Source organism: Neltuma alba, unplaced genomic scaffold (assembly GCF_004799145.2).
Source record: "Neltuma alba isolate B1F8T4 unplaced genomic scaffold, ASM479914v2 tig00013039_pilon, whole genome shotgun sequence".
Classification (NCBI taxonomy): Eukaryota; Viridiplantae; Streptophyta; class Magnoliopsida; order Fabales; family Fabaceae; genus Neltuma; species Neltuma alba.
In genome coordinates, this window is record NW_021637385.1 from 2,397 (window position 1) to 29,216 (window position 26,820).

The window sequence follows — 26,820 nt, forward strand, 5'->3', positions numbered from 1 at the left end:
TTAAGGAAATGGGAATAATGAGGTAATTAACCAAGTGATTGTTGGGGAAATTTATATGCAAATACATGATCAATTACTGCCTAGCACTCTGAACTTACGTTTCGGAATTGAACTTTGAAACTTACATGTGCGATTAAGGTTAATATTGCGGGTCGTCTTAAGATGAGCCTTCTTCACCACCGTGTCTGACCACTTCAACTTCAAATCTTCACTTGCATTATGAATTACGTTAGTTTTTGAATCATATTTACAGCATACTGTAATTAATTAATCTCATGCTCGAAGTTCTTATCTATATATTTTGGGATGTTTCATGTTTATTAGCTTTTCGTTATGTGCTTGTGGCACCCCATTTAATACTCTTTCGATTTTAAATATAAGACCCTTATATAATGTATACAAGGGTCTTATATTTAGGATCAGAGGAATACTTTCCAGTTTCACTCATCAATTATAATATGATATAATTTCTCCATTATTGTATGCAAGGGTCTCATATTTAGGACCGGAGGAGTACTTTCCAGTTTCACTCATCAATTATATTATGATATAATTTCTCTGTTATTCTGTTTTATTCTCTCCCCCTGAACATGTAATTAGTTTATTTCATTTAACGTGTGAAATTCAACCTCATTCTTTGACTGTTTATTGGCAATTTATACCAAATTATTTCTCAATTCTTTTGTGGGATCACATATATGCAGCGCAAGACGCTTCATTTCATTCATGGGTGAAATTTCAGCTGTTTTTGAAAAATTCAATAGTTGAATAAATTTAAATTAGATTTGCGTGCATACTGATGAGATATATGTAACTTATTGGAAATTGGCAAGGAAGATGGCAAGCTATTCATATACGGACAAACGATATATATTCACAATATATATGTGTGTGTGTGTGTACACTGATAAGATCAAAGTTCAATTCATAATGAAATTTCATTGATTAATTTACTTAATTCAATGAAAAATCTTTATAATTAAAGGCATCAATATGGGCACGGCAAGAAAATTTATCTCGCACTATATATCAGAAGAGGATTTACGCGCATTTTCTTTAATAAATTACGAGATATTGCTGGCCTATCTCCTGATATTGTTTTATAGCGTTGGCAAAAAATATATAAATTGTTTTATAGCATTCGAATTTTGCCCGCATTTTTATTCGATTTTTTCAGCCCTCATTTATGGAACACACACATTGAATCATATGTAACAAACCTACGTTATTAATTAATATCTTACCATAATTAAGTCTCTAATCAAACTGCTCATGTTTTGGTCTATTAATACAACGAATTGAATTATATTCCCTTTCGTCTCTCTCTAATCCTTTTAAGAATATTTTACCAAACCTCTGAACTTTTCTTCTCAATTCTGATTAAGTTGGCCCATCCATTCTTCATATATTCATTCATGTTTTTAAAATAATTGACTTCTTGCTTCCTTCTTCCTTTTTTATTTCTAGGTTCTATTTTATTTTTCTTCTCCAGTGCTTTCATGATCTCCCATGAACATAGAATTGACCTAATTAGTTTTTTCCCGTTTAACATGAAATTGAACTTCAGTCTTTGACTCTTTTTGTTAGCTATTCAATTCTAAATTTACTACATTTTTCCCCTTTCGTGCCGAATTATGCCGTGCAAGATGCTTCGTTCCATTTGAGGTGAAATTTATGCTGTTTTTCTTTTTAATTCAACTTGAACTTTGCTCAGACTTTGCTTACATTTTATTGGGGAATCGTTTACGATTTTTTTTCCTAGGCACATATATCATATAGGAAGCAATCATGTTCAAAGCATTAAATATGGGCACTTCTCTCAGTAAAAATCACACTTTGATTCTTCATATTATGAGAAACTAGTTTCTTCTATTAGACCTATCTCTGTTAATGCTAGTAATTTGTTCAAAGGTAAAGAAAACTTGGATTCATATATTAGTAATTTAGTAGCCTCCTAAACATTTCCCAACTATTAAGGAAGCTTGTTTAAAAAAAATTGATAAACATGTGAAATAGGTATATAAGACTAGTATTAATTTTCCAATTAGATCCTACATTAAAACCTAAATGAGTATATTTTAAAATTGGAGTATATAATTTTGTTATTTAAATCAACCTTCACACTTTCCAAACATTGAATTTAATTTGATGTGACGTAATGCTGATATGGTAACGAAATATTAATTACCTGATGTTACAATTACTTGCAAATAATAAAGAAAGTGGTCCAAATTAGGTTTTCCTAATGTGAAACATATTCTCAATTGAACCCATTCTTCTTCCATGAAAGACTTTGCTGAACGTAACTTTGAACCAAATACATGTGTTAGTAACATCATAAATAGGCAATAGTGCAGTAATAATCTGATTATAATAATAAATTCCGGCTATTATGTTTATATTGTCCATTTATCAACTCTCTTCTCAACCATTGGATCGGAGAATATTGAGAGGCCTCATTTCATGTGAAGTAGTCCAATATTGACTTCCCACGCATAACTAAATTTCTAGGAACGTCATAATTCTTCATTATATATTTTCATGTATGAAAAAGGACTAATGTTTTCACAAGAAGGGTTAATTATTAAATAAATGGAGCATGATATGAACAGCTTGATCGATGTCTGAATTAAAACGAATACAAAGGTTTGAACATTGAACATAGACGATTCAGATTAATTAAAGCTTGATCGTGTGGGTCCCAATTCTTGTTCAACATATAAAATCTTCACCATGTGTGATGACTTCAAACTTCCCGGACCGTGGAATATTGAATCATACAGGGAAGTGTAATTTACGGGTGTTTTCTTTTTATCTTTATTTTTTCGTCTTATATATATATTCAAGTTAATTAAATGTAAAATTTAAGTAATATACTAGTTAGTTGGATCTAATCAACCTACACTTTTCTCAACTCTTCTTTCATTAAATACGAACATAGTACTGAAAAACGCATGACCTTAATTAACTTCTGTTGAAATTCAAGGTATCTTCATTTATTTTTTTAAAAAAAATTTAAGAATTTAGGTGTAATCTTGGTCGTTGCCAAAGGTCAACTAGATTTCATACAAATGTATAGCGTACCGTACTCCATTTTTCAATCAACAAAAAAAAAAATCAAGGCCAACTAAAATCTTGAATTATGAAACATGTTTGCAAGGGGAAAATGACATATAGGTCCAAGTTAGGATACAAAATGGCACTTTGAAGCATTGGAATTTTAAAATAACGCATTTTGGATCCAATAATGCACACGCAAAAATTTTCCCTTTCTCTCCGCCAAATTGGTGAAACAAGGAAAGCCCAACAAATTAAATCACCTATATTAATAATGGACATCGATTTTTAGATGTAGGAAGGGGTGGTTGATATATAAATTTGCAGAGGAAATTATATTTTAATTTCTTAAATGATTTATGAAAACACAGCGTGCGGAATTAATCTACATATGTGGCTTACTATTGTTATGCGTATTTTAACAAATAAGCATTCTTGTTTTGATAATTTGGGATTTGAAGATTAAGGTCATATCATGCCACTTGTTTACAATAATTTATCTCTTGAATTTTACCGAAATTTAAATTAAATTACGCAGCACATTCATTAATTTTAATAATGTAATAGCAATGGTTAGTTACTTCTAAGAGTACATGTCAAGAGTGAAGACATGCACGAAGGTGAAACTACTCAGACACTTGACTTTGTATATTATTTATGGGAAGCAACAAGAACAACAAATCATTTCTAGACGCAAAACAAAACCAAAAAAAAAAAGTTGAATAATATTTCTAATAGTATTCTTATTCTTCCTAGCTATGTAATTACGATAGAACTGCGCTATAATATTTTGCTTCCCTTATTCTTTTATCAAGACCGGCACTTGATGATCATCTGCAAGAAAATAAAAACCAGAATGAGATTGAAGGCAGACATTAATACTAAAAAGATGAATAACAACATTGTTACAAGACATGGCTGATTTATGAAATAAAAGGTAATAAGTATCCATATGAGCAAAGTTTTGTCTCAACTTACATAAAAATACTTATAAGTATTTAAGATAATCAGATATAAACAAGATTTAATTAGGATCTCTTCGCACTTTGGAGTAAGGTTAATTAGAAGAAGGATGTGAATCCAAAAAGGCTGTTTATATAGGCACTTAAATTACTACAAAATTCTTTAATAATATACGGATATGTGAAAGTTAATTCATTTATTACAACGCAAACTCTGTGTGTGTGAAGGACCTATTTTTCATACGTCATGTTCAAATTAAATTTAAGAACCTAATAATAAGAATCAAATTTAGCCTTCATGGCAAGCTCATCATGAAGATTTGATTTGGAGGTCTTGAATTTGAAACCAAGAATTGATTCAAAAAATTAAATGAACGCATAATTCATCAGTTTTTCCTAATGGAAAGAATGATTTATATGAATAAGGAAAGGAATAAATGTAGATGAACCTGAAAATGAAATGAAGAGAGTCATGGTGCTCGACCAGGGGGGGACCTGACATCTTGACCCTTAGGGATTGAAGTGCCGCCTCTTATGTTGGAGCCCTGAGTCTGAGTGCCAGATGCTGTAGGGTTTCCCTGATTTGGGCTGAAGATACCCTTATTATCAGGAACTGATGTGCCATTTCTTATATTATTGGAGTCCTGTGGTCGAGAGCTCATACTACTCCTTCCTTCACAAAGCTAAGCTGCTTCTTCTTCTTCAAAAAATTGCTTATAATTTGATGAGCAAATGGCTAGGGTTTGCTGTGAAACCCATCAGATACCTGGATTTATATGCATATATGGCGAGTCAAGCTAGGTATCCATGTTTGTTGATGAAAAGTGTGGGAAAATTAAAGGAAATGGGTATATATGATGAGGTAATTAATAATCAAGTGATTGTTGAGGAAGTCTACGTGTCAATTACTACTGTCTAACGCTTTGAAACTTACGGAGGCTAATTTGAAAAACAAAGTAAGGTCATTAATATACTAACTTTGATTCTTGATATAAGAGCTAGTTGGAGATTTAATTTAGTTTTAAATATAAGATCTCAATCAATTTTGTCTCTAATATTTATTCATTTTATTTCCAAATAATTTATATGGTAATTGCACTTGTTAAAGAGTCTCTAACATGATTGATAAGGATATTTCAGGAAAGACAATATCATTTTATTACTAATAATTAACTTAATTAATTTTTTAATATTCATAAGTTAATTATCTAATTCTTACATTAAAGATCAAAGGTAGTTTTATAACATTCTGGTTTAGTGCATGCGGTATCCCATTAAACATTTTTCAGTTGGACTGATCAATTTTTGTTCATATTTTAACAAAATTGATTTCTTTCTTCCGTTTTAATTTTGCCTCTATTGATCTCTCGCATGAACACGGAACAAGTTTCTTTATGTCGACGTGAAATTCTAGCTTAACCTGCGACTCTTTTATTGGCAATTTACACAAAATTTCTCTCAAATTTTCCTGGTAATGATTATTGAATTTTATATGCCGCACAAGATGGATTCGTTGCATTTCTAGGTGAAATTTAACCTGGTTTTTTTCCTCTAAAAAAAAATCAAGTTCCATGGCGAATGCATAGATTATGATACTTAACTGAAACCAACAACGTAACTGAAACCAACAACGTCATTACAAAATTATTTTTTCTGTTTGAAAGTTGAATGAATTTGAATTAGGTTTGCGTATATACTGAAATTGGCAAGATATTCAAATATAGACAACTATTCAACACTTTGCGCTAAGCTGAAATTAATTGCAAAACACTTCGTCGGTGAAATATTTACAACGCATAATATATGGATGCAGATAAGGCCAAAGTTTAATTAACTATCGTAATGAAATTCCGTTAGCTAATTTAGGCAATGTTAGCTCATCATATTCATTACTTTGGGCTTTGGGAGTTTTTATTTTCTGGTTTTCATTTTCTTTCCAGAACCGGCCTTTTCTTCTTTCGACCGATTCACGTTAGCAGTGGCATTGTGGGCTCAACTTTTGGGCCGAAATTGATATCTTTTGTTCCTTGGAAATCCATTTGCGATCTCTCTGGGACTTTTTCCCGCCAAGTTTTGACCATCGGACTTTTATTCTTTCGTCTGTTTCTGGCATTTTTATGCATGATTTATAAGAGGTAATATGATGGGCTTTCTATTAACCTATTATTCTTCCAGGAAATTAATTCTTAATTTCTGATATCATTTCATGCACCAAAGTGGAAGGTTCACTTGGAGTTATTTCTGATATCGTGTTCTGGGTTTGTTGCAATTTCTTTTAGCTTCCTGGCGAAACTATTTTGGGCTTACTGGATTTTATTTGGGATTGTGCTCTGTTTTGGGTTATTTCATTAGGGCCAGCTTCATATTCAAGAAATGATTTGGGCTATTTTTTTTTTATCCAGGAATCTGTTTTACTTTTATGTGTGGTTTATTTTATGTGCCATTTTGGTTGTTTAAATACAGGGGGGGGGGAAAATTAATTTTGGCTGCTTTAACTTACCAGAAAATTTTGAAAAGTTTATTTTGTGTGTTATTTATCAACGTGTTACACCAGTATGCTAAAGATACCCCTTTTCTTGCAAATAAAAATTACGGGAATTTTCCATCGATGCTCGCTAGCCGCACAAGAACGGCGCAACGTAACGTGTTGACTATTTGATGATACATCGTGATTGATGAAGATTTAAAATCATCCTTTCAGTTTGCAATATGTAAGAGTAATTTTGATAAATTTGTCATTTTCTGCATAAAAGTAGCCCTTGTGCCCTTTTATGTTTTAAACACTTCAACTTGAAATATAATGATTCAAACACAAAGGAATATGCGCAGAAATAAAGCATCTAGAATTCGGACACCAATATGTAATTAGCAGTAAACATACAACCACAAGCTAAAAGACCCTGTAGTTTTTTGAGTCATGTTCTTAAGACTTAAGTGAAGGTCTCCTTAGCTTCTCTCAGTATATATTGAAGTCATAAATAATGCGTTCAATATCTAGAACTAGGCGATAGATATTCAAAATACGGAACCCAGAGGCTAATAATTATCTTTATGTTTATGGAACCAAATTAAACAAGGACAACAAATTAAGTCAAGCCCAGACGCAAAACACATGATGTTTCATCTCTGCTAGCTTGAATATAACATTATTGCCCCACATACACGCACGCACGCTTGCATTCCTCCTAACGAAGCCATTTCACTTCAATATCTGTGGAACTTTACCGACCACAATCTGCATCAAAATGAAATTGGGAATGAGCATACAATCTAATAAAGAGATTGCCATTATTTAATAAAACGGATGAGAAATAAAAATGGTTCTTGTCTTCAGTTAAATTCTCTAATATATTTTGACCACAAAAGGTAATACCGAGTACTTAAAAGAGGCTCGTCGGAACTCATATGTCGAAAAATACCATTGAAGCCATGTCTTTCCAGTGAAGAGGGGTATATATGTTATATTAGAAGAAAACGCAAGAGTGTAATGAGACTGATAAGTGTATGAAAAAAGGGATCATGGTCTCTTGTAAAAGGTGTTATGGGTGGTTGGGATTGGAGTGGGACTTCCTAAAGAAGTGATAGAGATGAGAGTGTGAGGATGGCGTATTTGCTACGGTGTCGGTATTTGACTGATTAATTTTTACTCATATTATTCACATGTAGGGTACTATTTTCAATGGTAAATGAAAAAAGAAAAAGCAAGAGTAATGAACCTGACAAGAAAGGATGGATTTGTTTGGGTGGAGTTTTTGGATGCTAAAAGGATTGGTAGTGGTCAGGGTGGTTAATAATTTGGACACAAAATATATATACCTACAGCTTACCCCTGTCCTCAAGCTAAGCGCTAGTGCAGGTACGGAGCACTTAACCTCACAGTAAAGTACTACTTCCGGTCTTAATTATAAGAGCCAGTTGACTAATTTGAGAAGATTAAGAAAGTAAGTTGAGTTAGTTATTTGTCCTAAATAGGTATTGTCTTTCTTAAAATATCCTTATTAATCAACTGTATTAACTAGAACTATAATTATTAGAAGAATTATCTTGAAAAAAATTGAGTAAATATGAGAAACAAAGTGGATTAGGATCATATATTTTGGACCAAAATAAAAATTAAACAGGGTGTTATATTAAGTACCGGAGGTAGTATATAACGATGTATGTCTTATGGTTGAGATGAGAGTAAAAGATGAGAGAAGCTGAGGTGGACTATGTCTTTTGTTGTTGGGAGGAGGAGGGAATGGAAGAAGCGGCTTATAGCCCTCAGTGCCTTTATTAATAACCTAAGCAGATTAAAGTCTCCAGAATGGAAGACAAGACTATTAAAATAGGAGTAGATATGAATTACCTGATAATGAAATGAGGCTCACGGAGGAGTTGGCCTTGATGTGGTGGAGAAGATGTCCTGGGGACCAGGGATGGAAGGGCCTGGAGGTCTCGGAGGGTTCTGAGTCGGAGGAGGTGGCCTTGGTGTGGTGGAGAAGATGTCCCGGGGACCAGGGATGGAAGGGCCTGGAGGTCTCGGAGGGTTCTGAGTCGGAGGAGTTGGCCTTGGTGTGGTGGAGAAGATGTCCCGGGGACCAGGGATGGAAGGGCCTGGAGGTCTCGGAGGGTTCTGAGTCGGAGGAGGTGGCCTTGATTTGGAGGAAATAGCCATGGCATCAGGGATTTGAGTCCCTGGAGGTCCTGGAGGATTACGGGGCTGAGAAGAACTCATAATGCTGCTGGAGAGAGTGATGAGAAGGGAGAGGGATATAGGATTTAATTTGATGAGGATTGTGTGCTTTTATAGAGAGGGAGAGACAGAGATGGGCTATGAAGAAGGTCAGTTTGGGACGCAAAGTTATGGCTACCCTCTTTACTCCATTGAACAAACTGAAAATGACCCCTCTCTAAGTAATAGATAAGAGCAATCGCTCTGATGATTTAATTATTCCCAGGAGAAGATTCATTCTTTTCCTTTAGATCTATGAAAGAGAGAGGGCGATAGGGTTTAATTTGCTTTGAATATAATATGATGGAGCTTGGTGAGGGAGAAAGGGAAGGGCAGATGCAGATTATGTTGTCCGCTATAGGGATATACAGACTTCACTTTTTCTTCATTTTTCTTTTATTTATTTCTCATTTCCTTTACGATTTGCCGACCACCAAAATATAATCAAATCAAATTAACCAACCGCACGGGATTATGCGCATTACACAGAATCGCATTGGTAAGGAAAATGGACCATCTTACGTGTGTATATGTTAATTACTGTCTAAACTTACGTTGGAAGTGAACTTTTCGAAAAGGCGATTGAGATTAGTAGTCTTCTTCGACTTCATATATACGGTATTATGATAATAAACTGAAGCCATGTGTAAACAAGGCCTCGCCTTCACTCGGAAAGCTAACCAATAAATAATTATATTGGTCAACCGAAATGTTCAGACTATAAATGGGATGAGAAAAGTTAAAACTGAGCAATAGGAAGGATTGGAGATTGAAAACTAGAAATTTGCATTACACAAACTTCATATTTATTTCCAAAATCTCTATCCCCCTTGCTAATTGAACGTTGTTATATATCTATCCATAGTTTTTAAGTTATTTACATAAATCATACAAAAATAAGGGGGGATGGTAGTTTGGAGATTCGTCTTTTATTTTTCGTATTTTAAAGAAGATTAATTTTTATTATTTACGATGAATATTTTGTTGAAAGAAAATATTAGATAAAGTGGTGGTAACATGTTCAACAAGGAAACTGGTGGCAAAGTGACCAAGAGATTGTCGAGGAAATTCACGATCACGCACGAATCCTCTCTCCGCAAACATTGGCAACGTTGGAATTCAACTTTGAAAACGCAGCGTTTGATTGGGAATGTGTGTGTGTGTGTGTGTGTGTGACAATCCGACGAACATGAGTCGGCTTCACCCACTTTGACTACCTTTTCAACCTTCACGTGAGGACCGGACCCATTAATTGAACCATGCTTAAGTTTCAACCTTCACGTACGGACCGGACCCATTAATTGAACCATGTTTAGGCATGTTGTAACCAACAAGCCTTGTTATTAACAAGCGTCTAATCAAAATACTTGTGTTTTGGTCTTTTAATACGAGCAATTCCATTTGGTCTCTTCTTCCTCTTCTTCAAAATACTTATGTTTTGGTCTTTTAATACAAGCAATTCCATTTGATCTCTTCTTCTCCTTCTTCTTGTTGAAAACACTGTGTGTAAAAGAGGGATGATTATATATTAAGGGTGTGTTTGGATGAAACTAAACTGTGGTTTGGAAAAATAATTCTGGAGAATAAATTCTGGGAAGAATAGATTCTGGAAAGAATAGATTTTATGAAAAAGTGATTTTGAGAAGTGAGAGTGTTTGGATAGTTGTTATCAGAAGCACTTTTTATATATACAAATTACTAAAAAAAAGAAATAAGTTAATATGATAATTACAGAAAAAATAGATTTTATGATATATTTTAATTTAGAGGAATAAAATTGTTAATAATATATTTTTTATTAACATAATTAATAATACATAAGATAATATAATTAATGAATAATTAATATGTATATATATTTATAGAATATAAGATTAAATATGTTTATAAAAAAAATAACAAGATACATATCCTATAAGCTCTCACACTCTCCCTTTTTTCTCCTAAAGCAAAAAATTTTTGTTTTTTTCCAAAACCATGGTTTTGGTTTTTGAGGGGGTGTTTGGATAGCATTTTGTGCAAACCATGGTTTGGGCTTCCAAACCATGGTTTGCAAGTGCATCCAAACGGTGCCTAACAAGGCCGGTCAACCGAAATGTTCAGACTATTTTAAATACATTATTTACTTTTCAGGATTTCAAATTAAAATTTGATTGATACATATGACCATGTATGAATCTCCCTGCCGCATTACATATTGAAACATAGTGATGCATAATTGCAAATGTCACATGCTTTATACTACCTTCAGTCTAAACGAGGTCTTATAATTAGGATCAAAAGTAATACGTAAATAGTATAATAATTTCTTATAGATTTTTATTGATATCTATGATGTATTCATAAAGTGAAGTGATTTTTTTGTTAAAAAAAAATCTATTTATTTAACTTGTAGAAATAGCCAAGGGGCTTATGACAAAGAGGGACGCAGGCGCAGATTCCGGTGAGTTGGGTGCATGCATGGGACTGGTTGGCTTTGGATATATATAATATCAAGGAAGATGGTCGCTTCAATCACTCATTTCGATGGAAGCCTTGCCTTTGGCTTTCTCCACCGTCAGGTTGTCAAATATATATTGCGTATTTCCATTCCACTGGAGAAATCACATTCGCTATGGATCTGTTCCTACTGAGCTGACACTTTCTCCGGTTTCTTCTTCTTCCTTGTCCCAACAAGACGCTGCTGTTCCAAGAAGCTTCTTGCCACTTGCCAACTCTCCTCTGCTGCTGTGTTGGTTCCTTTTGCATGTTTTCGTATGTTTTAGTTTGGCCCTCTCAGGTTTCATTGGCTCCATCTAATTGGGATGCCTTTCTCAAATAATCCAACCCACAACATAATAATTAAATAAAAATATAAGGGGGATGGTAGTTTGGAGATTCGTCTTTTATTTTTCGTATTTTAAAGAAGATTAATTTTTATTATTTACGATGGATATTTTGTTGAAAGAAAATATTAGATAAAGTGGTGGTAACATGTTCAACAAGGAAACTGGTGGCAAAGTGACCAAGAGATTGTCGAGGAAATTCACGATCACGCACGAATCCTCTCTCCGCAAACACTGGGAACGTTGGAATTCAACTTTGAAAACGCAGCGTTTGATTGGGAATGTGTGTGTGTGTGTGTGTGTGTGTGTGTGTGTGTGTGTGTGTGTGTGTGTGTGTGTGTGTGTGTGTGTGTGTGTGACAATCCAACGAACATGAGTCGGCTTCACCCACTTTGACTACCTTTTCAACCTTCACGTGAGGACCGGACCCATTAATTGAACCATGTTTAGGCATGTTGTAACCAACAAGCCTTGTTATTAACAAGCGTCTAATCAAAATACTTGTGTTTTGGTCTTTTAATACGAGCAATTCCATTTGGTCTCTTCTTCCTCTTCTTCAAAATACTCCTCCGGTCCTTAATATAAGACCCATTTAACTAATTTGATTAGATTAAGGAAGTTAGGTAAGTTAGTTAATTCTAAGAAAAGTGACATATTTTTCCTAAAACACCATAATCATCTTTCTTAATACCCCCTCTCCCTTTTCTACTTGATTATGGTTGAGGGAGTATCCATAGGGGTAATTTAGAGAAAATTGATAAATATGAGAAATTGGTCTTATATTTAGGACCAAAACCAATTTAAGAATTGGGTCCTTGAAGTTGAACTTCCCTTAATTGTCGCTTTGGGGTTACTCCAAAAATTAACCGAATTAATGCAATATAGTACACAATCCGGGTCGTATTCACTTTGAGGAGCCGAAAACGAAATTAAATCCTAGTAAATAAATGCAAGTAACCTAAACTATAAAAAGGATTTTTGATTTGAGTTTGAAAAATTGCTAACTAAATGCCTTGAATTAAGTTGAAATTAAAATACTTTTTTTTTGTTATTTTCTTTTATATAAAAGATGATTGAAATAACTGAAGATGAAAGGAATGAAAATGAGACACACAAATAACACTAATGATAATCAATCCTCTAATTCAACAATGTAGGCAATCATCACTCTAAAAGATGTGGGAGTTAAAAACAATGAATTAAGAATTATAATTAAGCTTTTAATCCAACAACCGAGCCACCTCGAGTTGCCACAAAATATTTTCCTAAAATCCCAACTTACTAACTACAACCAGAATAGTAAAATGGGATTAAGGATGCCAAAAACCAATGCTTAATTAGAACTCTTAAATCCAAAATATCAGAATTAAAGCTAGCAAGAGACAATATGATCCAAAATTCTAAGCCACCTTAGAAAATCACAATATATTAACTCCAAAATCAATATAAATGTCATAACCACAACATCATAATTGAAATCAAAGCTATAAACAGCCCAATGTCAAATGCTAAACAGTAATCCAGCCACAAAAATCTCCACAGATAATCAGATTTAACGATACAAAATTTTCCTAATAATCAGAATAACTATCCTAAGACCTAGGAATTGTTAAACAATTATTAGACAGGAAATTAAAGTAACTAAAACTCCCCCTTGATAATCTAAGCTCCTGCCATTGCTGTTGAATTAGAGGATTATTAAGCTCTAGCCATGGGTTGCCATAAGAAATGCCACAATCAGTATTTTGCTACAGGATTCCATGGAAGAACGCAGGCGCCGTCGACTCGTGCTCGCTGGTGTTCTGGTGTTCAGCTTCCCCGCGCCCAGCTTGCTCTCCGGTTTTGTTCTCTCCCGTTTTTCGTTTCAGCCGCGCCTCCGCTCCCTTTCGTATCGCCCGTTGGTTTTTGAATAATAGGTGTAGTGGGGTATTATTCACGCCGCCCACGTCTTCTCCCTCAGCGATCTGGTGATGATGAATATTGGATTATTAGGGGGGGCAAAACGCAACGTTTTGCCCCACCTATTATTATTATTTTTTTTTTAATTTTATTTTTCTTTTCTTTTCCTTTTTTTTTAATTTTTAAATCTTCCTAGAACCTGCAAGCAAAATTCAAGGATAAGGTAGCATTAATTGTCCTCAAAAATCAATTAGTCACAATTAAATCAAAATATGACAATTTTGCTCCTATAAAATAATAATTCAAAATAAAATAAAATAAATCAATTAAGACAAAAAGGGACCAATTAAGCTGACAAAACTCATATAAAAGATACCAAAATATATAAAAATAATTGAGTTTGTCAGTCCTATATTAAGGACTGGAGGAGTACTTATTTTTGGTCTTTTAATACAAGCAATTCCATTTGGTCTCTTCTTCTCCTTCTTCTTGTTGAAAACACTGCGTGTAAAAGAGGGATGATTATATATCAACAAGGCCGGTCAACCGAAATGTTCAGACTATTTTAGATACATTATTTACTTTTCAGGATTTCAAATTAAAATTTGATTGATACATATGACCATATATGAATCTCCCTGCCGCATTACATATTGAAACATAGTGATGCATAATTGCAAATGTCACATGCTTTATACTACCTTCAGTCTAAACGAGGTCTTATAATTAGGATCGGAAGTAATATGTAAATAGTATAATAATTTCTTATAGATTTTTATTGATATCTATGATGTATTCATAAGTGAAGTGATTTTTTTGTTAAAAAAAATCTATTTATTTAACTTGTAGAAATAGCCAAGTGGCTTATGACAGAGAGGGACGCAGGCGCCGATTCCGGTGAGTTGGGTGCATGCATGGGACTGGTCGGCTTTGGATATATATAATATCAAGGAAGATGGTCACTTCAATCACTCATTTCGAGGGGAGCCTTGCCTTTGGCTTTCTCCACCGTCAGATTGTCAAATATATATCGCGTATTTCCATTCCACTGGAGAAATCACATGCGCTGTGGATCTGTTTCCACTGAGCTCACACTTTCTCCGGTTTCTTCTTCTTCCTTGTCCCAACAAGACGCTGCTGTTCCAAGAAGCTTCTTGCCACTTGCCAACTCTCCTCTGCTGCTGTGTTGGGTCCTTTTTCATGTTTTCGTATGTTTTAGTTTGGCCCTCTCAGGTTTCATTGACTCCATCTAATTGGGATGCCTTTCTCAAAGAATCGAACCCACAACATAATAATTAAATAAAAATATGTCAATAACTCGTTTGAAAATTCATTTTCATATGTCATGTTCAATTAAACTAAGAACCTAATAACAAGCATAAAATTTAGCCTTCAAGGCAAACTCATGAAAGATTTAATTTGGAGCTTGGATTTGAAACCAAGAACTTAATAAAAAATACTAAAGATAACACATCACTCATCAGTTTTCCCCACTTAAGAGGATGATTTATATGAACAAAGAAGGAATAAATATGTGTGTGGTTGTGTGTGTGAATTATCTGAAAATGAAATTGAAAAGAGTCAACGATGACCCACAGGGGAACGGAGCCTGTGTCTGAATGCCACCGGCAGGTGGGGCAGGGCTAATAGTTGTCTGTGTGTTTATGTTGGAAGAACTCATACTGCTCCTTCCCCCACAAATTAAAGGTCCTGATCTTCTTCTTCTTCTTCAAGAGATTGCTTGTAATTTGATAATCAGATTGCTAGCTCGGGTTTGCAGTGCTGAAACTCATGAACCAGATAGGCGTGTGTGTGTGTGTGTATATAAGTATTCAGTTAAGGAAATGGGAATAATGAGGTAATTAACCAAGTGATTGTTGAGGAAATTTATATGCAAATACATGATCAATTACTGCCTAGCACCCTGAACTTACGTTTCGGAATTGAACTTTGAAACTCAATATGTGCTTAAGGTTAATATTGCGAGTCTTGAGATGAACCTTCTTCACCACCGTGTCTGACCACTTCAACCACAAACCTCCACATGCATTATGAATTACGTTAGTTTTTGAATCATATTTACATCATACTATAATTAATTAATCTCATGCTCGAAATGCTCATCTATATATACATATATTTAAATTTACATGTTGGGATTCGTTTCATGTTGATTAGCTTTTCGTTAAGTGCATGTAGCACCCCATTTAATATTTTTCAGTTTCAGTCATCAATTATATTATAATATAATTTCTCCATTATTCTGCTTTATTCTCTCCCTTTGAACACGTAATTAGGTTTTTTCGTTCAACATGTGAAATTCAACCTCATTCTTTCACTGTTTATTGGCAATTCGTACCAAATTATTTCTCCATTCTTTTGACGGATCACATATATGCAGCGCAAGATGCTTCATTTCATTCGTAGGTGAAATTTCAGCTGCTTTTAAAAAAATTCCATAGTTGAATAAATTTGAATTAGATTTGCGTGTATCCTGATGAGATATATGTAATTTATTGGAAATTGGCAAGGAAGATGGCAAGTTAGTCATATACAGACAACTAGATAAATTCACAATATGTGTGTGTGTGTACACAGATAAGATCATAGTTCAATTCATAATGAAATTTCGTTGATTAATTTATAGCATTCGCCCACATTTTTGTTCGATTTTTTCAGCCCTCACGTATGGACCACATACATTGAATCATATGTAACAAACGAACGTTATTAATATTCTACCCTAATTAAGTCTCTAATCAAACTGCTTATGTTTTGGTCTGTTAATACAACGAATTGAATTATATTCCCTTTCGTCCCTCTCTAATCCTTTTAAGAATATTTTACCAAACCTCTCAACTTTTCTTCTCCATTGTGATTAAGTTGGCCAATCCATTCTTCATATATTCATTCATGTTTGTTAAAATAATTGACTTCTTGCTTCCTTCTTCCTTTTCTATTTTTGGGTTCTATTTTATTTTCCTTCTCCAGTGCTTTCATGATCTCCTATGAACAAGGAATTGAGCTGATTAGTTTTTTCCCGTTTAACATGAAATTGAACTTCAGTCTTCGACTCTTTTTGTTAGCTATTCGATTCTAAATTCTTTATTACATTTTTTCCGCTTTTGTGCCGAATTATGCAGTGCAAGATGCTTCGTTGCATTTGAGGTGAAATTGTTTCTCTTTTTAATTCAACTTGAACTTTGCTCAGACTTTGCTTACATTTTATTGGATCAGAGAATATTGAGAGACCTCATTTCATGTGAAGTAGTCCAACATTGACTTCCTACGCAAAACTAAATTTCTAGGAACGTCATAATTCTTCATTATATATTTTGATGTGTGAAAAAGGACTTAACATGAACAGCTTGATCGATGTCTGAATTAAAACTAATACAAAGGTTTGAACATTGGACTTAGACGATTCAGATTAATTAAAGCTTGATCGTGTGGGTCCCAATTCCTTTTCAACATATAAAATCTTCACCATGTGTGATGACTTCAAACTTCCCGTACCGTGGAATATTGAATCATACAGGGAAGTGTAATTTACGGGTGTTTTCTTTTTATCTTTATTTTTTCGTCTTATATATATATATATATATTCAAGTTAATTAAATGTAAAATTTAAGTAATATACTAGTTAGTTGGATCGAATCAACCTCCACTTTTCTCAACTCTTCTTTTATTAAATACGAACGTAATACTGAAAAACGCATGACCTTAATTAACTTCTGTTGAAATTCGAGGTATCTTCATTTATTTTTTTTTAAAAAAAAATTTAAGAATTTAGGTGTAATCTTGGTTGTTGCCAAAGGTCAACTAAATTTCATACAAATGTATAGCGCACCGTACACTCCATTTTTCAATCAACAAAAAAAAATAATTAAATCAAGGCCAACTAAAATCTTGAATTATGAAACATGTTTGCAAAGGGAAAATGACACAGGTCCAAGTTAAGATACAAAATGGCACTTTGAAGCATTGGAATTTTAAAATAACGCTTTTTGGATTTAATAAGGCACACGCAAAAATTTTCCCTTTCTCTCCGCCAAATTAGTGAAACAAGGAAAGCCCAACAAATTAAATCAGCTATATTAATAATGGATAAGATTATCTTTTGACAAAAAACGATTAGTGGTTTTAATTTTACCAGCCTGAATGTTATTTATATTATTCAAAGTGTATATTTTAAACTACGAAGAAAAAGTACTGGACGTTGATTTTTAGATGTAGGAAGGGGTGGTTGATATATAAATTTGCAGGGGAAGTTATATTTTAATTTCGTAAATGATTTACGAAAACACCGCGTGGATTATTGTGGTACAGACAAGTAAACTTGAGTTGAGCTTATTGTGAATTTCAACCCAACATTAATATTAATAATATTTCTATGAATTTCCAAACAGTTTTCGGGGAATTAATCTGCATACGTGGCTTACTATTGTTTTGCGTATTTTAACAAATAAGCACTCTTGCTTTGATAATTTAGGATTTGAAGGTTAAGGTCATATCATACCACTTGTTTACAATAATTGATCTCTTGAATTTTACCGAAATTTAAATTAAATACGCAGCACATTCATTAATTTTAATGATATAATAACAGTGGTTAATTACTTCTAAGAGTACATGTCAAAAGTGAAGACATGCACGAAGTTGAAACTACTCAGACACTTGACTTTGTATATTATTTATGGGAAGCAACAAGATCAACAAATCATTTCTAGACGCAAAACAAAACCAAAAAAAAAAGTTGAATAATATTTTTCATAGTATTCTTATTCTTGCTACCTATATAATTATGAAGAACTGCGCTATAATATTTTGCTTCCCTTATTCTTTTATCAAGACCGGCACTTGATGATCATCTGCATGAAAATAAAAACCAGAATGAGATTGAACGCAGACATTAATACTAAAAAGATGAATAACAACATTGTTACAAGACATGGCTGATTTACAAAATAAAAGATAATAGGGATGCATACGAGGAAAGTTTTGTCTTGGCTTACGTAAAAATACTTAAAAGTATTTAAGATAAGCAAATATAAAGAAGATTTAATTAGGATCTCTTCGCACTGTGGAGTAAGGTTAATTACAAGAAGGATGAGAATCTAAAAAGCTGTTTATATAGGCACTTAAATTACTAATATAGCAAATATGTGAAAGTTAATTCATTTATTACAACGCAAACTGTGGGTGTGTGTCAAGGACCTGTTTTTCATACGTCATGTTCAAATTAAATTTAAGAACCTAATAATAAGAATCAAATTCAGCCTTCATGGCAAGCTCATCATGAAGATTTGATTTGGAGGTCTTGAATTTGAAACCAAGAATTTGATTCAAAAAAATTAAATTAACGCATAACTCATCAGTTTTTCCTGATGGAAAGAATGATTTATATGAATAAAGAAAGGAATAAATGCATATGAACCTGAAATTGAAATGAAGATAGTCATGGTGTTCGACCAGTGGGGGACCTGACATCTTGACGATTAGGGATTGAAGTGCCATCTCTTATATTGGAGCCCTGGTTCTGAGGGCCAGATGCTGTAGGGTTTCCCTGATTTGGGCTAAAGATACCCTTATTATCAGGAGCTGATGTGCCAATTCTTATATTATTGGAGTCCTGTGGTCGAGAGCTCATACTGTTCCTTCCTTCACAAAGCTAAGCTGCTTCTTCTTCTTCAAAAGATTGCTTATAATTTGATGAACAGATAGCTAGGGTTTGCTGTGAAACCCATGAATCATATAGCTATATTTATATGAATATATGGTGAGTCAAGCTAGGTATCCATGTTCGTTGATGAAAAGTGGGTACCAAGACTCATTTTGCATCCTACAGTAATATGAGGCGTCCTTCTAGAGGCTAAAAGAAAAAGTCTAAATACACAAAACCTTTCCAAAAAGTCCTTCTCTTTAACAACAACCATGCCCTGAAGGCAATGATCAAGATGGAGCAAATAATTGTGATAAATGATAATTACCCTCAACCTAGAAACAAATAACATCATCAGCCCTTCTTCTGTTAGGATTTCATGTATTTTACCCAAACTTTCTTAGCATCCATAGGCTTAACGTTAATCTAGTTTTTTTTTGCATTAAGCCAAAACAAAACACCATTTTATTAGTACCAAAAAAAAATCATATTACAAACACCAATAGCCAAAGCCAAAAATAAAACTCTCAAAAATTCATTCACTGTTCTTCTAGCTAAAAGTTTTGGTTTTACAGAAAGATAAATGTTGCTTTGCAAATATAATTTGATATGAGATGGGTCGGGGACCCTATATAAATACATACATATAATTTTATAATTAAGGCAAGTAAAAAAAGATAAAGTAAGTCCCATGATTTAAAAAAAAAAATAAGAAGAAGGAGAAGAAATGAACCGTGATGATCAAGTGCTGTTGGAAAAGCTACTCTGGGTGGTGGACGCGCATTGGAGTCCCAGAAAAATAAACTAACTAAAGACACACACTTCGTCGATCGCAAAGATAAATGGATTTTGAGACCTATAACCTTTCTCCATCTTGGTTTTATTTGCTGGGTATTTCCATTTGTACCTGTAAGAAACGAACGTAATTAACCTTAAGAGTACTAAGGACTACAAGAACTTAATTAGACCGTAAGTTGCACAATCATCCAAAAAACAAATTGTGCAAAGAGCTAAACTAAATCTGGAAAAGTAAAACTATCCACTGAAAGGTTAATCCTAACCTCTTGCTCGTTTGACTGCCGAAATCAGGAGGCCAAAAGTAGTTTATAGTTGGTCAAATTTCTTCATCACTGCTGCTTTAATTTCCAGCATATTATTATGGTCAAAATTCTGAAGATAGACTGATTTGTGGAGTCATTCAATCACCAGATCGAGAGTTTAATTAATTGGATTGATATAATAATATATGTGAACGTACAGGGCTGTCATCAACTGAAAATAACAACAAAACTTAATCAACTTCACTAATACCCCAGACCCTGAAATTAATGATCAAGCTTTGCCTAATAATAACACCACATCATCTGCATAAAAGAACCCCAACATTCCCTTTATTTATTAGTGTGTTGACTTTGTATGGATGTAAACAAGATTTAATTAGGATCTCTTCGCACTTTGGAGTAAGGTTAATTACAAGAAGGATGAGAATCTGAAAAAGCTGTTTATATAGGCACTTAAAATACTACAAAATTCTTTAATAATATGGCAAATATGTGAAAGTTAATTCATTTATTACAACGCAAACTGTGTGTGTCAAGGACCTGTTCATCTTCATATGTCATGTTCAAATTAAATTAAGAACCTAATAATAAGAATCAAATTCAGCCTTCATGGCAAGCTCATCATGAAGATTTGATTTGGAGGTCTTGAATTTGAAACCAAGAATTTGATAAAAAAAATTTAAATTAACGCATAACTCATCAGTTTTTCCTAATGGAAAGAATGATTTATATGAATAAAGAAAGGAATAAATGTATATGAACCTGAAAATAAAATGAAGAGGGTCATGGTGTTCGACCAGTGGGGGACCTGACATCTTGACCATTAGGGATGAAGTGCCATCTCTTATATTGGAGCCCTGCGTCCGAGTGCCAGATGCTGTAGGGTTTCCCTGATTTCCATGATTTGGGCTAAAGATACCCTGATTATCAGGAACTGATGTGCCATTTCTTATATTATTGGAGCCCTGTGGTTGAGAGCTCATACTGTTCCTTCCTTCACAAAGCTAAGCTTCTCCTTCTTCAAAAGATTGCTTATAATTTGATGAATAGATGGCTACGGTCTGCTGTGAAACCCATGAATCAGATACCTGTATTTACATGCATATATGGCGAGTCTAGCTAGGTGTCCATGTTCGTCGATGAAAAGTGTGGGAAATTTAAAGGAAATGAGTATGTATAATGAGTTAATTAATAAGCAAGTGGTTGTTGATGAAGTCTACGTGTCAATTGCTACTGTCTAACACTTTGAACTTAGGAGGTTAATTTGAAAAACAAATTAAGGTAATTAATACTATCTTTGATGCTTAATATAAGAGCTAATTGGAGATTTAATTTAGTTTTAAATATAAGACTTTAATCAATTTTGCCTCTAATATTTATTCATTTTACTTCCAAGTAATTCTTATGATGATTGCACGTGTGTTAAGGAGTCTCCAATAAAAGGTAGTTTCAATGCACATGATTAATAATGATATTTTAAGAAAGACAAGGTCATTTTATTACTAATAACTAACTTAATTAATTTTTTAATATTTATAAATTAATTATCTAATTCTTATATTAAAAATCAAATGTAGTTTTGTAACATTTCTGGTTTAGTGCATGCGGCAACCCATTAAACATTTTTCAGTTGGACTCATTAATTTTTGTTCAAATTTTAACAAAATCATTTCTTTCTTCCGTTTTAATTTTGCCTCTTTATTGATCTCTCGCATGAACACGGAACAAGTTTCTTTATTTAAACGTGAAATTCTAGCTTAACCTACGACTCTTTTATTGGCAATGTTAATGATTATTGAATTTTAAATGCTGCACAAGATGGATTCGTTGCATTTATAGGTGAAATTTAACCTGTTTTTTTTCTTTAAAAAAAATCATGTTCATGACGAATGCATAGATTATGATACTTAACTGAAACCTACAACGTCATTACAAAATTAGGTTTTTCGTTTGAAAGTTGAATAAATTTGAAATAGGTTTGCGTAGATACTGAAATTGGCAAGATATGCATATATAGACAACTATTCAACACTTTGCCCTAAGCTGAAATTAATTATATAAAACACTTCGTCGGTGAAATATTTACAATGCACAATATTATGTACACAGATCGGGCCAATTTAATTAACTATCGTGATGAAATTCCGTTGATTAATTTAGCCAATAATGTTAGTTAATCATATTCATTAATTTGGGCTCCCGGAGTTTTTTTTTTTTCTGGCTAAAGCATGGGTATCCTCCTATTGAAGGTAATCCTATTCGAGGTACTGTCAAACACTAAATATGAATATCTCTTTCAAGAAAAATTTAAATCTTAGTTTGTTACGTTATGAGGAGTTTTTGTTTTCTGGTTTTAATTTTCTTTCCAGAATGGGCCTTTTCTTCTTTCGAGAGATTCACTTTAAAAAAGCCTTTTGCAATGGCATTGTGGGCTCTACTTTTGGGCCGAAATTGATATCTATTGTTCCTCAGAAATCCATTTGCTTTCTCTTGGCGACCTTTTCTGACCATCAGACTTTTATTGTTTCTTCTGTTCCTGGGCATTTTTGCCACTGGTCTGGGCTTATGATTCTGAGGTTTTCGGCGGAAGCCATTTATAGGTTCTGTAAAATCAGTATTGGGCTCTGTTGGGTTTATGTCATATGGGCTCTTTTGTTTCATATTCAAGAAAAGATTTGGGCTAATTTTGAGTTGCCTTTTCTGATATCTTTATTCATTTAGTAATCTGATTTATTTTAAGTGCCATTTAGTTGTTTATATACAGGAAAAATTTGATTTTGGCTACTTTAACATACCAGAAAGGTCATGAACTGAAACTAACAAAACTTGATCAACTTGACTAATAAACATATATCCCCAAGGGGAAACAAACATTAATTTATCTATTTCAACATTTTGCTGGAAAAAACAAAGAAGTCATGATGGCATTATTAAAAAGTTAAAGCTGGACAATATTGGAAAAGGCGATACATAAAGATGGATGGAATTTGGAGGCATGGCGACAAGTCCTGAGCAATCATTATCTACAAGATTTAAAGCAAGCAGCAAGCACAACAAATTAAATCAAACCTAGACACAAAACAAGTGTTATGTATGTGAAGTTGTACTTCTCTTAATTGTCGCTTTGGGGTTACTCCAAAAATTAACCGAATTAATGCAATATAGTGCAAAACTCGGGTCGTTTCACTTTGAGGAGCCGAAAACGAAATTAAACCCTAGTAAATGAATGCAAGTAACCTAAACTATAAAAAGAGATTTTTGATTTTGAAAAGCTGTTAATTAAATACAACGAATCAAATTGAAATTAAAATACTTTTTTTTTTGTTTTTATATAAAAGTGATTAAAATGAATGGAGATTAAAGAAATGAAAATGAGACACACAGATAACACTGATAAAAATCAATCCTCCAATTCAATAACGCAGGCAATCATCACTCTAAAAGATGTTGGGTTTATGTCATATGGGCTCTTTTGTTTCATATTCAAGAAAAGATTTGGGCTAATTTTGAGTTGCCTTTTCTGATATCTTTATTCATTTAGTAATCTGATTTATTTTAAGTGCCATTTAGTTGTTTATATACAGGAAAAATTTGATTTTGGCTACTTTAACATACCAGAAAGGTCATGAACTGAAACTAACAAAACTTGATCAACTTGACTAATAAACATATATCCCCAAGGGGAAACAAACATTAATTTATCTATTTCAACATTTTGCTGGAAAAAACAAAGAAGTCATGATGGCATTATTAAAAAGTTAAAGCTGGACAATATTGGAAAAGGCGATACATAAAGATGGATGGAATTTGGAGGCATGGCGACAAGTCCTGAGCAATCATTATCTACAAGATTTAAAGCAAGCAGCAAGCACAACAAATTAAATCAAACCTAGACACAAAACAAGTGTTATGTATGTGAAGTTGTACTTCTCTTAATTGTCGCTTTGGGGTTACTCCAAAAATTAACCGAATTAATGCAATATAGTGCAAAACTCGGGTCGTTTCACTTTGAGGAGCCGAAAACGAAATTAAACCCTAGTAAATGAATGCAAGTAACCTAAACTATAAAAAGAGATTTTTGATTTTGAAAAGCTGTTAATTAAATACAACGAATCAAATTGAAATTAAAATACTTTTTTTTTTGTTTTTATATAAAAGTGATTAAAATGAATGGAGATTAAAGAAATGAAAATGAGACACACAGATAACACTGATAAAAATCAATCCTCCAATTCAATAACGCAGGCAATCATCACTCTAAAAGATGTGGGAGTTAAAAACAATGAATTAAGAATTATAACTAAGCTTTTGATCCAACAACCGAGCCACCTCGAGTTGCCACAAAATATTTTCCTAAAATCCCAACTTACTAACTGCAACCAGAATAGTAAAATGGGATTAAGGATGCTTAAAACCAATGCTTAATTAGAACTCTTAAATCCAAAATAACAGAATTAAAGCTAGCAAGAGACTATATGATCCAAAATTCTAAGCCACCTTAGAAAATCACAATATATTAATTCCAAAATCAATACAAATGTCATAACCACAACATTATAATTGAGATCAAAACTATAAACAGCCCAATGTCAAATACTAAGCAATAATTCAGTCACAATAATCCCTAAATATAATCAGATTAAGCAATACAATTATCTCAACAATCAGAAAAACTATCCTAAGACCTAGGAATTGTTAAACAATTATTGAGTAAAAAATTAAAGCAACTAGAACTCCCCCTTGAAGATCCAAGCTCCTGCCATTATTGTTGAATTGGAGAATTATGAATTAGCCACGGTTTGCCATCAAATTCGCTGCCACCAGCAATCCACCGTATCCAGCCATGAAGGATATTGAAGGAGGAGTGAAGAGAACCGTCGACTCTGTTCACGCTGCTGTCACTCTGCTCGCACGGCCGTCTCCTTTGTTTCACCACGCCGTCTTCTCTCTGCCACCAGTGAGAAGACGCAGAGAAGGTGAGCAGCGAACGGAGAGAATGCTGGAGGTTGTGATTGTGCCGTCTCCTCTGTTTCACGCTGCCAATGAAGATGATGAATAGTGCTTCCTCGGCGTGTTGCGTCTGCTCGTTCTGTCCGCCGCACCTTAGCTCCTGTGTCCTCCAGCCCGCTTGCTCGGCGGCGTGTGTGCGCTCTATTCCTTGCGTCCCCCCGCCTCCTGGAGAAGATGATGAATATTGAATTATTCGGGTGGGGCAAAACGTTGCGTTTTGCCCCACCTATTATTATTATTATTATTATTATTATTTTAATTTTATTTTTCTTTTCTTTTCCTTTTTTTTTTAAAATTTTAAATCTTCCAAGAACCTGCAAGCAAAATTCAAGGATAACGTAGCATTAATTGTCCTCAAAAATCAATTAGTCACAATTAAATCAAAATATGACAATTTTGCCCCTATAAAATAATAATTCAAAATAAAATAAAATAAATCAATTAAGGTAAAAAGGGACCAATTAAGCTGACAAAACTCATATAAAAGATACCAAAATATATAAAAATAATTGAGTTTGTCAGTATGCTGCTTTGTTTGTTGGCCACTTATAGCCTTCTTTGTCTCCTTCTCCCCTTCACCCTCATATATATCCAAAAATTAAAAAGTACTCAGAAATAATTAAAGATGAAGAAAAAGAAGTTGGATATATAGATAAAGAGCGGGAAGGTGTAGGTGGTGTTCATGTTGAATTGGATTATGCTAAAATGACGTGTGTAGTAATTATGGTTGAGTGAGCAAAACTCACAAGTGTTAAAGCTGCGCATATTTGAGAAAAGTAAATCATATAATGATGTATGTTCATGGCTGAGATGACAGAAAAAGACAAGGGAAGCTGAGGTGAAGTATCTTTTGTTGTTGCGAAGAGAAGGGAACGGAACAAGCGAGGAAAGAGCATGAATCAGTGAAACTAAAGGGGAGGGATTGATTATCTCAAAAGAGCCGAAGCACACCTACAAGAAAAAAAAAGCACCAGAACAGAAGTAAATTATATAATGATGTATGTCTTATAAAGCAAAAGTTATTAGTGTTAAAGGATGTCGTGTTTTTTCAAACCATATATAGTTATTGCAATGATGTGGCTGTGGGGCACGTGAGATCTTTTTTTTGGGTGAAATAGAGGCACGCATATTCTAATTAATACTTGGAGGCTGGAGCCCTTTAATACTAGACGTTTCTTCTCTAACGACTACTGTTTTGACAAAAAGGGCTAATTAAATAAACGAAGCCTAAAAGTGATGAGATCACAGCTTGATCCATGTATGAATTATATTAAAACTAGTACAATGGTTTGGACATTATTTAACATAGGCGGTTCGGATTGATTAATGCATTGGGAATATTGATCGTGTGGCTCTAGTATTCTATCAGCCAAGAAAGCATAATCTATAGTTAGTAACCCCACCATTTGGTAAGGGGACTATTATATTATTTGGAGAGAACATTTAGCAATCTATAGGTGGTTTTTCTAGGCGCGCTCGCGCGCACACACACATATATGTCCTTCTAGAGGCTAAACGAAGATGTCTAGATACACAGAACCTTTCCAAAGGGTCCCTCTCTTTCTCAACAACCATGCCCTGAAGGCAATGATCAAGCTTTGCCTAACTCGATGCCCATGGAGCAAATAAT

General features: G+C 33.7%; 1 long non-coding RNA gene across 1 annotated transcript; it reads right to left on the minus strand.

Annotated features, from left to right (window-relative positions):
• Positions 1 to 3,681: 3,681 nt before the first annotated feature.
• On the minus strand, positions 3,682 to 4,727 carry LOC114733888 (uncharacterized). The gene is made up of 2 exons (XR_003739109.1): positions 4,469 to 4,727; positions 3,682 to 3,891 (listed from the first exon to the last, which is right to left on the minus strand). It is a non-coding gene; the product is annotated as an uncharacterized LOC114733888 (long non-coding RNA).
• Between the last annotated feature and the right edge of the window lie 22,093 nt (positions 4,728 to 26,820).